The sequence below is a fragment of the Equus caballus genome, chromosome 17 (genome assembly GCF_041296265.1).
Source record: "Equus caballus isolate H_3958 breed thoroughbred chromosome 17, TB-T2T, whole genome shotgun sequence".
Lineage (NCBI taxonomy): Eukaryota > Metazoa > Chordata > Mammalia > Perissodactyla > Equidae > Equus > Equus caballus.
In genome coordinates this window covers 29,407,165-29,420,415 of record NC_091700.1, presented here as the reverse complement: position 1 = coordinate 29,420,415, position 13,251 = coordinate 29,407,165, and the positions used below count along the sequence as shown (strand labels likewise).

The 13,251-nt window shown below is 42.9% G+C and overlaps 1 long non-coding RNA gene across 1 annotated transcript; it reads right to left on the bottom strand.

Moving 5' to 3' along the window:
• Positions 1-6,049: 6,049 nt before the first annotated feature.
• Positions 6,050-12,761, bottom strand: LOC138918344 (uncharacterized). Its single transcript, XR_011427678.1, has 3 exons — positions 9,902-12,761; positions 8,373-8,544; positions 6,050-6,457 (listed from the first exon to the last, which is right to left on the bottom strand). It is a non-coding gene; the product is annotated as an uncharacterized lncRNA (long non-coding RNA).
• Positions 12,762-13,251: the final 490 nt, after the last annotated feature.

The window sequence follows — 13,251 nt, the reverse complement described above, 5'->3', positions numbered from 1 at the left end:
ATGACTCATGTGGATCTAAAACTTGAGGTCATTTCAGGCTAAAGCTCTTTCTCAAAAGAAAAGGTTGTTGTTCAAAATAAAATAATTGAATGCCTGCCCTATGGGTGGGAAACTATGTGGTTCTTTTCTGAGATAACTTGAAAGCAAATCTTACTTTATAGTGATTTTTATTTATGTAGTAATTACAGCATAATTGAGATAAAAATGGTTTGGGCCCACCAGGCACGGTCCCTGCTCCTACCCTCTTGCCTCTGCGCCAGAGCTGGTCCACCCATCCCGCCTCTCTCGCAATATGAACCCCTGGTGCGCCCGTTGTTTCGCCAATACGTCTCTGACTGACGTATCACTTCTTTCCCTCCCAGGAAACACTGGGCTCCTTAGGCTACTGGTCATACCAAGGGGTGAGGTGGCTTTAGCTCAGGCACTCAGAAAGCAAAGGCTTGTGTCACACCCTTCTCCCGGGATGAAGGGGCCCTCACCCTACACCAACACTTCCCCTGATTCTTCTTGGGAGATCTGTTTCAATGTATTGATCTGTTCATACACACACCAAAAGCAGCTGGAAACCTCTCAAGTAAGAGAAGAACCCAAATTAATTTCTGGAGGGCCACCCTCTGGTCGGCCCACTGGCCACAGCTATCTTAGAGCTTAATGGTCTGCATTATGTAAGAATTATTTATGAATGACCCTATTCCCTCCCCTTGACTGTAGTTACTGGATGTTGGGTACAATGTATCCTCCTTTCCTATCATTAGTGTTTATTGATGCTCCAGACACTTTTGAATACATTATTGCACTTTATCCTCACAGCCGCCTTGGAATATAAGCATTACTATCCCCGTGTTTTAGATAAGGGAACTGAAGTTTAACTGAAGTGCAAAGAAGAGAAATAACTTGCACATAAAAGCACATTATCAGTAAGTGGCAGAGCCTAGATTTATATCAAAGTCTGTCATACTACAAAACGGATCTTCACTGCATGACACCCACTGTGTGAAGGTGCTATGCATGATGCCTAGGAAAAAAAAGAAAATGAATTACATGGTCCTGGACATCGTGTACTGATTACATACAGCACTTCGTCCAGTATACGTGGCATATGTTATTTTGAACCACATGAAATTGATGTTTTGTAGGTCAAAAATTGTCATTCATTGGAAATTTTTTATGGTAACTCAATGGAATGTGTGTTGAATTGGATCGAATGGTGCTCATTAGGCTACAAATGGTGCTTAAGAACACAGGCTTTAGAGTTCCACCATCCAGGTTCAAATCCTACCTCTGCCACTTGCTAGCTGTGTGATCTCAGGCAAGTTACTTAACCTCTCTGGGTCTTGATTTCTTCATCCAAAAAATGGGGACAATAATATTACCTAGCTCTTAGTGTTGTGAGGGTTAAAGGAGTTACTAGATGTAAAGCATTAAAAGGACCGCATGGCACACGATAAGTACTTCTTGATAAATGTGAGCTATTGTTATTATAGTAGGAGGGACCCAATTCTATATTTGGGGAATTGTGGCAGCTGGAGGTAGTGTAGGAATGGTGGAGAACAAGAGAGGAAAGGTGAGCCGTGAGAATGACAGAGCTTGTAGGAGAAGGTCGTTTATGATGACATTCTTGACCATTCCACTGACCGCCTACATGGACCCCAGAGAGCAGGGCTGGAAGAGAGAATTCCCATTTGACCCTTCCCACCTGGCCCACCTCTAGAGACTCAAGAAAGAGATTTCTTTATCGTCTCTCCTTAGCTCTGCCCTGACCTGAAATGCCCTGAAACAACAAAAGCAACTTAGCCATCCTGGGCAAGCATAGCCAGCAGGAAACAGATGTCTCTACTGAAGACACGAGGGAAGGCGGCTGCAAAACAGTCGCTTCACTCACTCAGTCTGCAAAAGAAACGAGGCTGCAGCACTGCCCCGCTGAGCCAGAGAAGCTCCTTCATCATTCACTGGCGTAAAACCAAAGAAGAGGGACACTGAGTTCACTTCCGAGGGCTGCCTTAACAAATTGCCACAAACTGGGCAGCTGAAAACAACAGAAGCTTTTTTCTCACAGTTCTAGAAGATAGAAGTCAAAAAGCAAGGTGAGGGCAAGGGCTTGCTCTCCCTGACAGCTCCAGGGGCGGATCCCTCCTTGCCTCTTCCCAGCTTCTGGTGTCTGCACGGCATCTACCGCATTCTTTGGCTTGTGGATGCAGCACTGCCATGCCCACCTCTGCAGTCACATGGCGCTCTGCCTGTGCATGTCTGTGTCTCTATTTTCCTTCCTCCAAGGACATAAGTTAAAGGATTAGGGCCCACCCTAATTCAGACCTCATCTTAAATTAACTAATTACATCTTCGAAGACCCTATTTCCAAATAAGGTCACATTCTGAGGTTCTAGGTGGGCACGAGTTTTGGGGTGACACTATTCAACCCAGTACAAACAACACCAAAAAGAAAAAAAACGCTGCATAGATTTTCCAACTGGTACACGCTCCTTAGACTAAACTCCACAGTGCAAATCAGGCCTCAACTGAGAGGAGGCAAGACAGCATGGGAGTGGAGAAGGCCTGGAAAGCAAAGGCTGCAATGATGAGGGTCACAACACTGCCATTTGTCAGGAGCCACGTGCTAAGGAGCAGAGGAAAAATAGAACAACAGTCAATGAAATATACATCCAAACCAGGCAAGCGTACCCTGGAGCTGAGGGACGATGATAAGACTCCTGAGTAAGACCGGACGTGAGAAGCTGACAAGAGTGGTACTTAATATTAAGCTGGCCCTTCATTCATTTATTCTTTCATTCATCTTCTCATTTGTTCGTTTTGCATCAAGCGTCTAACACTGTGGAGACAAAAATCAATAAGATGAGTTCCTGCCTAACAGCATTGTGTCTGTTTGTCTTAAAGTCCTTGCTCTCTAGTTGGAGGCAGGGAGGAGAAGCAGAAGCATAACAAACAATCCCCCCAAAGCTTGATAATCGTGAATGTAAAAGTACATATTGGGTACAGAAGCTCCCAGGCCTCAAGCCCATGTTCTGTCAGTATGAGTATGAGAACTCAGACCGCTCGTGGTGTTTACAAGAGAAGCCCTCTCTGCTTGGTCCGTTAAAAGCCCAACCCTCCCTTAAGACCTATTGCATATGTCTGCGTCCGTAACTCCTTTCCTGCTAGAGTGTGAACCCTCCAGCGCAGCAGCATGACTTTCTCTCTCTTTCTCTGACACATCCTAGCACAGCATGGGGCCCAGAATGAGCCATCATCTTATACCTCTGAAGACTGTCTTTCATAAAAGAAAATGGTTGGCATCAAATGACACTTGCTTTGGAGAGTGAAACATAAGCAGAAGTGACACATCATTTTCTGGCAGAAGCTTTAAGAGTCACTACACGATTTGCCACTTTCTCCTCTTTCCCCTCTGCCACAATGACCACCCATTTCCAATGGTGGATGTCCCATGAGCCCGGGTCCCAGAGCGAGGAGACCAAGAACAGAGACCCCAGATGACCTGCAACGGACAAGTCATGTGCACAGGAAATCAACCTTTGTGTAACAAGCCCCTAAAATTTGGGGGTGGTTGTCACAGCAAAACCTAGTCTATGACTCATTCACCGACATATTCTCAAGATGTTTTTCTGAATAGCAGTAAAGGATTTTACAAAACCATTCATGACTCTCCCTCGAGCATTCATCAGTCACTCACTATAAGCAGAGTACTATACTACGAGCTAGGGTCACAGATATGACTAAGATATGGTCTGTCCTCAGAGAATTTGCAGTCTGGGGAGGAAGGCAGCAATGTCTCTGTATGGCCATACAGGATGCTAAAACACGGAAATACTTTCATACAGTCGGAAAATTGCACTGTCCCGAGACCTCCAAATGTTCCCTCCTTTCCTCCTCAGCTGCCCCAGCCCCTCCCTGTGGACGTCCCCTGCCTCCATGCACACACACTCACTCATGCACACCTCCCTGTGATCTAAAGGATCTAAAGGATTTACCTTACGGCCCAGAAAGAGACCTCTGGAATCACACTCAATCATTCATTTTGATTGATCTGTGTTGATGTGTTGTTAAATATTTTTAAAATCACCCTTGGAGACACAAAAATGCTTTGGTACCCGGAGTGTAGAATTGAAAGGGGAAATACAAAGAATTAGTGACTCACCGGCAAGTTGGCACAAGGCCAGCTCCTCCAGCTAGTGTTCTGGCAACTCATATTTGAAGCACTGCCCCCGTAGGATGAGGCCCCCTTCTCAGAATGGATTCAGGTTCTCTCCACACAGCTCCACCACTGCTCAAGGCTTCTGGGCACACATGCATATAACACACACATACACACCCTTTCTTCTAGAAAGCCATGACTTAGGCCTGACAGCCCTTCATTTCCCATGATTATGCAACATGGTGAGTACTCCAGTGGGGCATTGTCCTGCCTGATCCTCCCCATCATGCAGAACTGATTTTCGCCCCCACCATGCGCTGTTCAAACTTGTACCACGGTGCGCTAACCTTTACTCTTCTATTGCTCCGTCTGGACTCGAGTGTGCACAGGGATTGAGTCTCATTCGTCTCTGCATTTCCAGCACTAGCACAGCTCCTGGCACAAAGTTGGATGGAAAAGACAGTTCTGGATTTGGGGGAAGAGGGAAGAGGAGGCAGGGACAGAGGTAAAAGAAGGAGGGGCTCCAGAACACCAAACGTTACAGACTGGAAAGAAGAGGAGGAGCCAGTGAAGAGCACCAAGAAGAAGCAGGGGGAGAAACAGGGGGAGAATTAGGAGCTAAGGTTGACAGACAGACAGACCGAGAGAGAGGAACCAAGGGGCCAAGAGAAGAAATGAGCTTCAAGAAGCAGATAGCGTCCCGTGCTGTACATAGCAGGCACAACCTTCAAGTTGAAGGCTGAAAATAGGACAGGGGATCTGGCATTTAGGATCATTTAGGTCATGATTGACCTTAAGAAGAGCACTTTAGTGTTTAATTGGGAAGGAGGGCAGGAATCGAGATTGCAATGGGACGAAGTAGACAGAACAGACATTGAGACAGTGTAGACCGCGAGAGCAGCACCGGTCTCTCTAAAAGTCTGGTCATAAAAGAATTGGAAATCGGTCAGTCAAGAGAAGAGAAGGAAAGGATGGAGGGGACATTTCTTCTGAATAGAGAGACCCAAATGTGTCTTGTGCTGCTTATACACACTGACCTGGACTGTGGCCTCTGTAAGATGGTCATGGCTAGAGGACGGTCTGCCCATGGGAACTACACAGACCCAGCCTATGTTAGGGGGTCAGATTCACAACCATCATTCTGCTGGTCCCTGGCTCAATTGAACATGTTTCTGAGCTCCTGGCCACCTGTTCCAGGACCTTCGTGTAGGAGTCAGAAGAAGACTTGACATCAGAGAGGGACATCTGCAGCCATACTGATCCACCTCCAATCAGGTGTCCCCCTTGGTCAGGATAATTACGGTGTTTCCATATTTCAGCCCTGCTTGTGTTTCTACCCCCAGAACCAGAGCAACCCTGCCTTACTTCTGTATCGTGTTCAGCTCAATAAATGCAAGTTTTCAAGTCACTAGAGCAAAATATCCTTTTTAAAAAATCTCTCCTTCTGGATCTTTTGGCTCTTTGAAACTTTAGGAAGTTCCTAGTAAGTTCTCGTTCCATCTGGAGACGCTAAGGCAGTGATAAATCTGTGAAGGGGAGCTGCCTGCCGTGAGCTAGGCGTGTGTCACGTGTTCTGCCTTTATGCTCCTTGGCTGATGAACCTCCCGCCTTTGAGGAAAAACTTCACCCAGCTTTCTCCAAACAGCCTAGAATTAGTCATCTCTTACCGTTTAAGATGATATACGATTAAAGCAATCTCCTACGTGATTACGGAAATTATTCAGATAGCACCACCGGGATAACATATTATCGGCATGTTACTTAGCAACTGAAGAATATAGGCACTCTCAAAAATTAAGACGGAAAAAAGTGAAGATACATATTTCACCCAAAACTAGTTTTACAATGATCCGTAAAAGCAACCAGAAAATCACTATAGTGAATAACGTAATGGCAACAAGATTAACTTTAATTATGTATTTAGACATCACGCCCACGCTCTTAAGCAGGCACTAGCAGGGAGATGAACATCAGCTTGGGCTTTCTCTGCAGATGTGTCCATGGCTGGGGCCAGAGCCACAGTTCTTTGATGTGTGACCCAGGGTGAAGTCTCCAGTCACCCCCCCTTGGCCTTCTTCCCCACATCTTCATCTCAGGCTCTTCTATTTCTCAGTCCTACTCTTTCCATTGTCACCACCACTGTCACCACCTTCTACTACCACTGATGTGGCTGCCTCGCTGGGACTCACACATTCCAGGTGCTGTGGAGTAGATCGATTGCCATCTTCACATAGGAAAGTGACCAGATAGCTCCTTTGCTTGGGGGTCGAGATTGTGAGTTTTATCCCCAATGGCTTTATCAGTGGTGCCCTGGGTCAAAAGGAAAATAAGAACACAGAGTGAGGCATACATATTACGTCTGATGGAAAAATAACTCAAAGCCCATGTCTCACTGGTAGGAGACTAGGAATGACATAAAGGCAGGAGTGTATGTGTGTCCATGTTTGTGTGAATATAACTGATTATAAACCTACTCTGTGCTAGATATTGTACTAGATGCATTTTTCTCTAATCCTTTCAACAGCCTAGCAAAGCAAGCTTTTTTTTTTTTATTTTTTTGGTGAGAAAGACTCGCCCTGAGCTAACATTCATGTGAATCTTCCTCTACTTTGTACGTGGGATGTCTCCACAGCATGGCCAACAAGTTGAGTAGGTCCACACCTGGGATCCAAACCCGTAAAACCAGGGCTGCCAAAGCAGAGCGTGCAGAACTTTAACCACTCGGCCATGGGGCTGGCCCAAAAGCAAGCATTTTTACAGCTGTTTTTAAAAATATTTATTTTTAAATAATTATAGATTCACAGGAGTTTACTTAGAAATGTACAGGGAAGTTCTAAATACTCTTTCCCGCCACCCACCCAACATTAACATCTCATCCACCTTTAGCACAATATGGAAGTCAAGAAATGGTGTTAGTACAATCCATAGACCTCATTCAAATTTCAGCAGTGACACATGCACTGATTACCCAAAATTCCACTGTGGCCACCACTCAGAGTAGAACCTTCTGGAGGTCATTGTTACAAGGAGTTGCAGCCTGAGTCCACCTAGCAGTAGGGCCAGCAGGACTGTGGACCCGTTTGGTAGCCACATCCCTAGATCTAGATGTATCGTACAGTGGAGATAGTACACAGAGTGATGAGCAAAAGCTCTCCGTTAGTTTCCTAATCTGTGAGGTGAAGGCCATTTTGGTAGAAAGAGCCAAGTGGAAACCCCCGGGACTCTCCTCCCCTCCCCAAAACTCACTCTCAGTCAAGAGCGTAAAGCAGAAGCAAACTACATCTCTAGAGGGGTGGCAGAGACTAGTGCTATCATCAAAGACTTGAGCAACGACAGGATGGTGATTCCTACCACATCCCTAATTACTCACACTTTCCGCTAGAGCAAAGGTCAGATGGGTCATGAAGAATGACTATCCATTATTGCAAACATAATCAGATGACATGATGACAATCACAGCTATAGCTCCATTTGCAGTATCTTTGCTAGCAGGGCCAATACTGACTTTAGCCTACTGACTATATCTACTCATATATACAAATATGATTTGAAGGGATCGTGATCATCTTGATATCTCACAGAACATCATGCTGACCCATTATATTGATGACGGTATGCTAATTGCTCTTGTGAGTAGGTCGTATCAAGCACTCTAGATACCTAAGTAAGACATCTGCACGCCAGAGGTCAGGAGATAATCCCTGTGAAAGTTTAAGTGGGCTGCAATATTGAAGTTTCCATGAGTTCAGTGGAGTGGAGTGGAGTGTGTGGGGGTTTCCCTCTGCACCTTGTCCTACCTACCCCAAAGAAAGAAACTTGATGTTTAGTGGTCCTTTTTTGGTTTTGGTAGCAACATATAACATGTTTAGGTATGTGCCGTTATAGTTCATTTACCAAGGAACCCATAGGCTGCTCGTTTTGATTAGGGCAGAATCAAAAATTAGTTTTGCAGTGTGGTCAGGCTGTGGCGCATGCTGCCCTGCCTCTTCAACTTAATTACCAACCAACCCAAAGCTATGGAAAGTGTCAGCAGAGCCCCATTACAGAGACTGGCAAGTCCCAGTGCCCTCCTCTGCTGACAACTATTCTCCATTCTAAAAGCAGCCCATGGCTGGCTACTGGTCCCTGGTAGAGGATTTACACCTCACCGAGGGATACCAAGTTGACTATGCAACCCAGTTGTCCATCACGTATTAAGCATCCATCATGATACTTAAGCACAGACCTTGTCTACATGAGTCAGCATGATATGCTGGCAGCAGCCAGAAGTGGATGCCTCCACCACCACATCACACTCAGGCACGGCCCTGAAAGGCATTGATGAAGGAAAGTAGCCTGGTAGGCAGAACTTCAAGTGGTACATCTGGTCATCCGCTTCATGCAGAAGGAGAAAAGGCCTGGGATACAAATATATAATAATTAATAAGCAATGGCCAATGGCTTGACTGCTTGCTCAGAGACTTAGAAAATTGGTGACAGGAAGTGTAGGGTAGAGGTATGTGGGTGGATCTTTCAGAATGATTACAGAGCATGAAGATGTTATGGCCCACACACATGTCAGCCAGAGACATCTGTGGCAGAGGAGTTTCTCAATAATCAGGTGGAAAAGATAGCCCATTCTTTGTCAGTCAGCCACCCCAGTGCTTGCTCCTTAGAGGCTGCGCACCATCATCTTCCCTTCAACAAGTCTAACCTGGCTACCAGCCCTCCTGAGTACCCAACCTGACAAAAACAGAGGTCAGTGCCGAGACCCCAGGATGGGGCTTTATCTTGAAATGGATAAACGTTTTAGACCAAGTATCTTTTAAAGAATTGTCTTTTGCCTCTAATTTTTAACAAATATTTCTACGAGACAAAAACTCGTTAAATACATCGTCTCTATTTATAATGATTTTCAAGGTTTCACCAAACAAAGATACTGCAAAATCAAAGATCTTCTAAATTCATTTCATTCTAATACAGAATATAAATTTTTAATTAAAGTAAAAGTTCCATCAAGAAATTCTTCCCACAATTCAATATATTCCAAGGAGCAATTATAATAATTGAAAATTGTTTTAAATATAGTTCGAGTTCTCTTTGTTTAATTTGTTCTGTTTTTCCCTTGCTTTTTATAGGGATAATTTTTAATGCCTTCTTATTCACAAGCTTTTTTCTCAATGATTAAAATTTACGAAAAGCTGACTTTTGGGGGTTTCACCCTTTAAATACGTTAACTTAAAACTTCCAACTGATTTTGAACAAAATACAACCAAAATTTATCAGAGTCACTTACAGAAAGTTCATTGCCATTGCAGAACGCATAGGTTGATTTACAAAGCCATTCTTCAAAGGCTCGTGCAAATCTAAACTCATAGTTGGCAGCAAAGAAAGAAAGCAAGTTCTACCATCTGAAATATTTCTTTGTATTCATCAAACTCATCATTTTTGATGAATACAAAAAATACTTCACCACAAGAATTTTGTCACTCAATTTACAATAACCGTGATAATGTACGAATATTTGTAAATCTTGACAGCTACAGCTTTTGTTTTGATTAATAAAATGCTGCAGTTTGTTTGGGTGAAATTATAAATTATGAGGGCATCACAATCAATGACAAGTATATTTATGCTCCATTATGTTTCTTAATTCAGTAAAACCATTGTTTCTACAATACTCAGCCCCATCAAAATTTGTATTTGTCGTTTCACCATAAAAATAAATAATTTTATCTTTGTTAAGCTTACATTTGAATTTATAATAGCACTTACAATAATATTTCCTTCCAAAGAATGAACTTCTAGAAGCTTCATTTTGATTCCTCGAGCAGATGAAAAAACACAAACATGGTTGGAATTATATGACTTCTCTTTGAAGGCTCTGAAGACTTTGATGTGAATCTATCTTCATTTAACTGTTTACAAAGTTCTTCTGATAATGGCATGAAAATATTAATAGCTATCATTTCACTTTTCATAAATAAATAAGAAAATTTGGGATTGAAAATGAGCAAAATTAACTTGGAATAATAGTTATTTGATCTAAACGAAAAGTCATGACAGAGTGAGGACCTTCAGCAACTGCAGGTCTTAAATCCTCGTCCTCGGGCGCGGTCTTCTTAAAATAACTATTAATTTTGAAGTAGATGCTGATGCTTCTTCATGAGATTTGTATCTTCTGGTTTTCGTGTAGTCGGTAATATTGCTATGAACCCCATAGTAAGTGGTAAATATTGACAAACTTTTTGGGGCAACTTAAGCATTCATAATCAACTTTCTTAAGAAGTAGAACTTTATTACATAATTTCCCATTAAACATCAACTGCCATTTTTGTAGATTTTTGCTAGCAAGAGAGTTTTTCAAAAACAAATAAATAGTTGTAACCATTTAACCATACAATAAATGATAACACAAGAGCATTCGGACTACTCCCTACATCTCCCATGGAGGGACAGCTCAGCCTCTACTTCTCACACACATTTATGTATACCTATCCCACAATTCCCTTTATTTCCCAATAACCACATTGACAGCCCAGTGGTTTGATACATCTTGCAGGCCATAGCACAGGCCACTGTACAACTGTCCAGGACACCAAGTGCCTCACGAGGGCAGCAACATTGAATAAATCTCCCACCGCTGTCTGAAACTGGATGGAGTTAGCTGTCCCTGGCCAGTCGTATCTGAGTAAACTTTGTTTTATCAACAAATACCCTGCAGGCTGTCCTTGAAAGAACGGCTAGTTAGATTGCATCAGGAAATGGATTACGACTTGTCACTTTTCAGATTAACCACATTAAACTGAGAATTCTGTCCACTGCATGTGTGCATCACAACCTTCTAGGGAAGAGTATGGTAGAACCTAGAAGTACAAAGTGGAAGCATACCAAACCCATCTTGGCTTATTTCAATGCAATTATTAATAACAATAGTTTGCTTGAGAATGAAAAATCAAGAACAAATGACAAACTGGTCAGGACACCAGCAGAACAGTCATAAACTGGGTCTGATCCAGGAAAGCTGCTATCATCACCCTGTCACCCTGTCACCATCTGAACCCTTTCATCAACATTGGGAACACTGAAAGTGGGACAGGCAAACAGTACGTGCCCACCTCATAAGGCAATCTGAGTACACCATCCCACCTATGTAGTACTGGTGCTAAAAATAATAAATTAACTGAATCTAATCAAGCTAACTGGCAGTTCCAGGAAGTTGGATGAATGAGATAAATGACACCACAAGAAAACAGACAAATCTAGAATATGGGCATTCTACAGGTCAGTTAGCCTGGTTTCTTCAACAAGTAACTGGCCTAAAAAAAGAAAAAAATGAAGGGGCAGGGAGAGCTGCTCTTGAGCAAAAGAGACTTAGGAGACAGAATAGCCAAATATGATTTTAGGACCTTGTTTAGATCCTGATTTGAAGGTAACCAATGATAAGCTACCATTTTTGAGACAATCAAGATGTTGAAAATTTCCAAGGAATTATTGTTACCTTTGGTGTGATAATGTCATTGAGTAGGAAAGAACGTTCCGTTTTTAGAAGTTCCCGCTGAATTACATAGTGATGGAATAACGTCCTACAGTGATGGAAGAGCTTTCCGAGACTTGCTGTGGTACCTCAGCAGAGAAAACGTGGTGGACAGATGAAGCCAACGTGTCACAATCACAAGTCTAGAATCTGAGTGTTGGGCATATGGAGGCTTATTATATTGTTCTTTCCTCTTTTATGTATATTTTACATTTTGAGTTTAAAATTTAAAATTAATGTTGAAGAAGACAGGGCCAAGACCAGAGGCAGGAAGGATCTGTTTTAAGCTCTCCCTTTATTTTTCAGTCTGTCCGTCAATGCTGCCGGAGATGGTTAATCCCAGGGCTAGGACTCCACCTAACTGATGGCGAGGGCTCTGTTTTATCACGTACTGAAAGCTCTGGAGACTATATATCCTTCATTTTCTTCTTATTACGGTTACAGTTAAAATATATATTTTTTACTCTGTTTTCACTCAGTTCATCCCGGGCTTTAGCTTTGGGATATTCAGATTGGTTATAGCACTCACCTCGTCCTTTATACAACCCAGCCAAGATCATTCCATATAAACTGCTCTGCCCCATGGTTTCCTAACCCATCTCCCAAACTCTCCTTCATGGATTATTGGGTCTGATCGCCCAAGTCTGTTGGAGGCTCCCCTCCATCCTCAACTCGTTCCTGTGGCATCTCTGGCCATGGATCCCATCGTGTTTTCTGTGACTGTTTCAAGTGTGTAAGAGAGGCTTTCCTAACAGCTAACTACCAAAACCAACAGCACCAGCTTTCTTCTCTTCCCGACACGGTCACAACTCTTGATATTCTGATAAACATCACTTGCCTCCTACCAGATCTGTTTCTCTGGAACCTACCATTCTATTTTTCAGTCCCAGCCCACTCCATCTAGGTCATATAGATAATCGTCTAGTTGTTCCCAAACCTACAAGATTTTATTTCCTTTTATACTCTATGCATTTGTACAAAGTCATCTGAGGCCAGAAGTGTTGTTTCCTAATCATTCGGCTCTTTTTTCCTCTATCTGGGAGCACAGGCATCTCCTCTGTCTTCAGGCTTCTTTCTTCTACAGCATGCAGCAGCCTCCTGGTAGAGAGTAATACTGCGTGAATATTTCTATAACAAACGAATGAGTGGAAGTATCATATTTGCCTTCCATTCTGAAGCATCCCGGATTAGAAATATTTTCCATACATTTCTCCTCAGTAAATGTTCATTTAAAGCTGTTAGAATCCAGCTGGCAGATCTCTCTCCAGATACAATCTTCCCAATCTACTGAGATGCATTTTGTCCTTTAGCAGAATTCTGCCCACCCCCACTCCACACCCAGTATTAAAAGCCGAAGTTCAGAAAACTGCTACTAGCTGTGTGATCTTGGTCAAATTACTTAACTTCTCTGTGCCTCTGTTGAGGAGCTGTAAGATAATAACAATACCTCACAGAAATCATATGAGTCAATTATATATAAAGGATTTAAAACAGTGCCTACCAAACTCTGCCTTCAATAGATGTTAGCACATATTAGTATTATTCAAGTCATTAAGCTGTTACTGTTCTGATACCTAGTTGTTTTTGT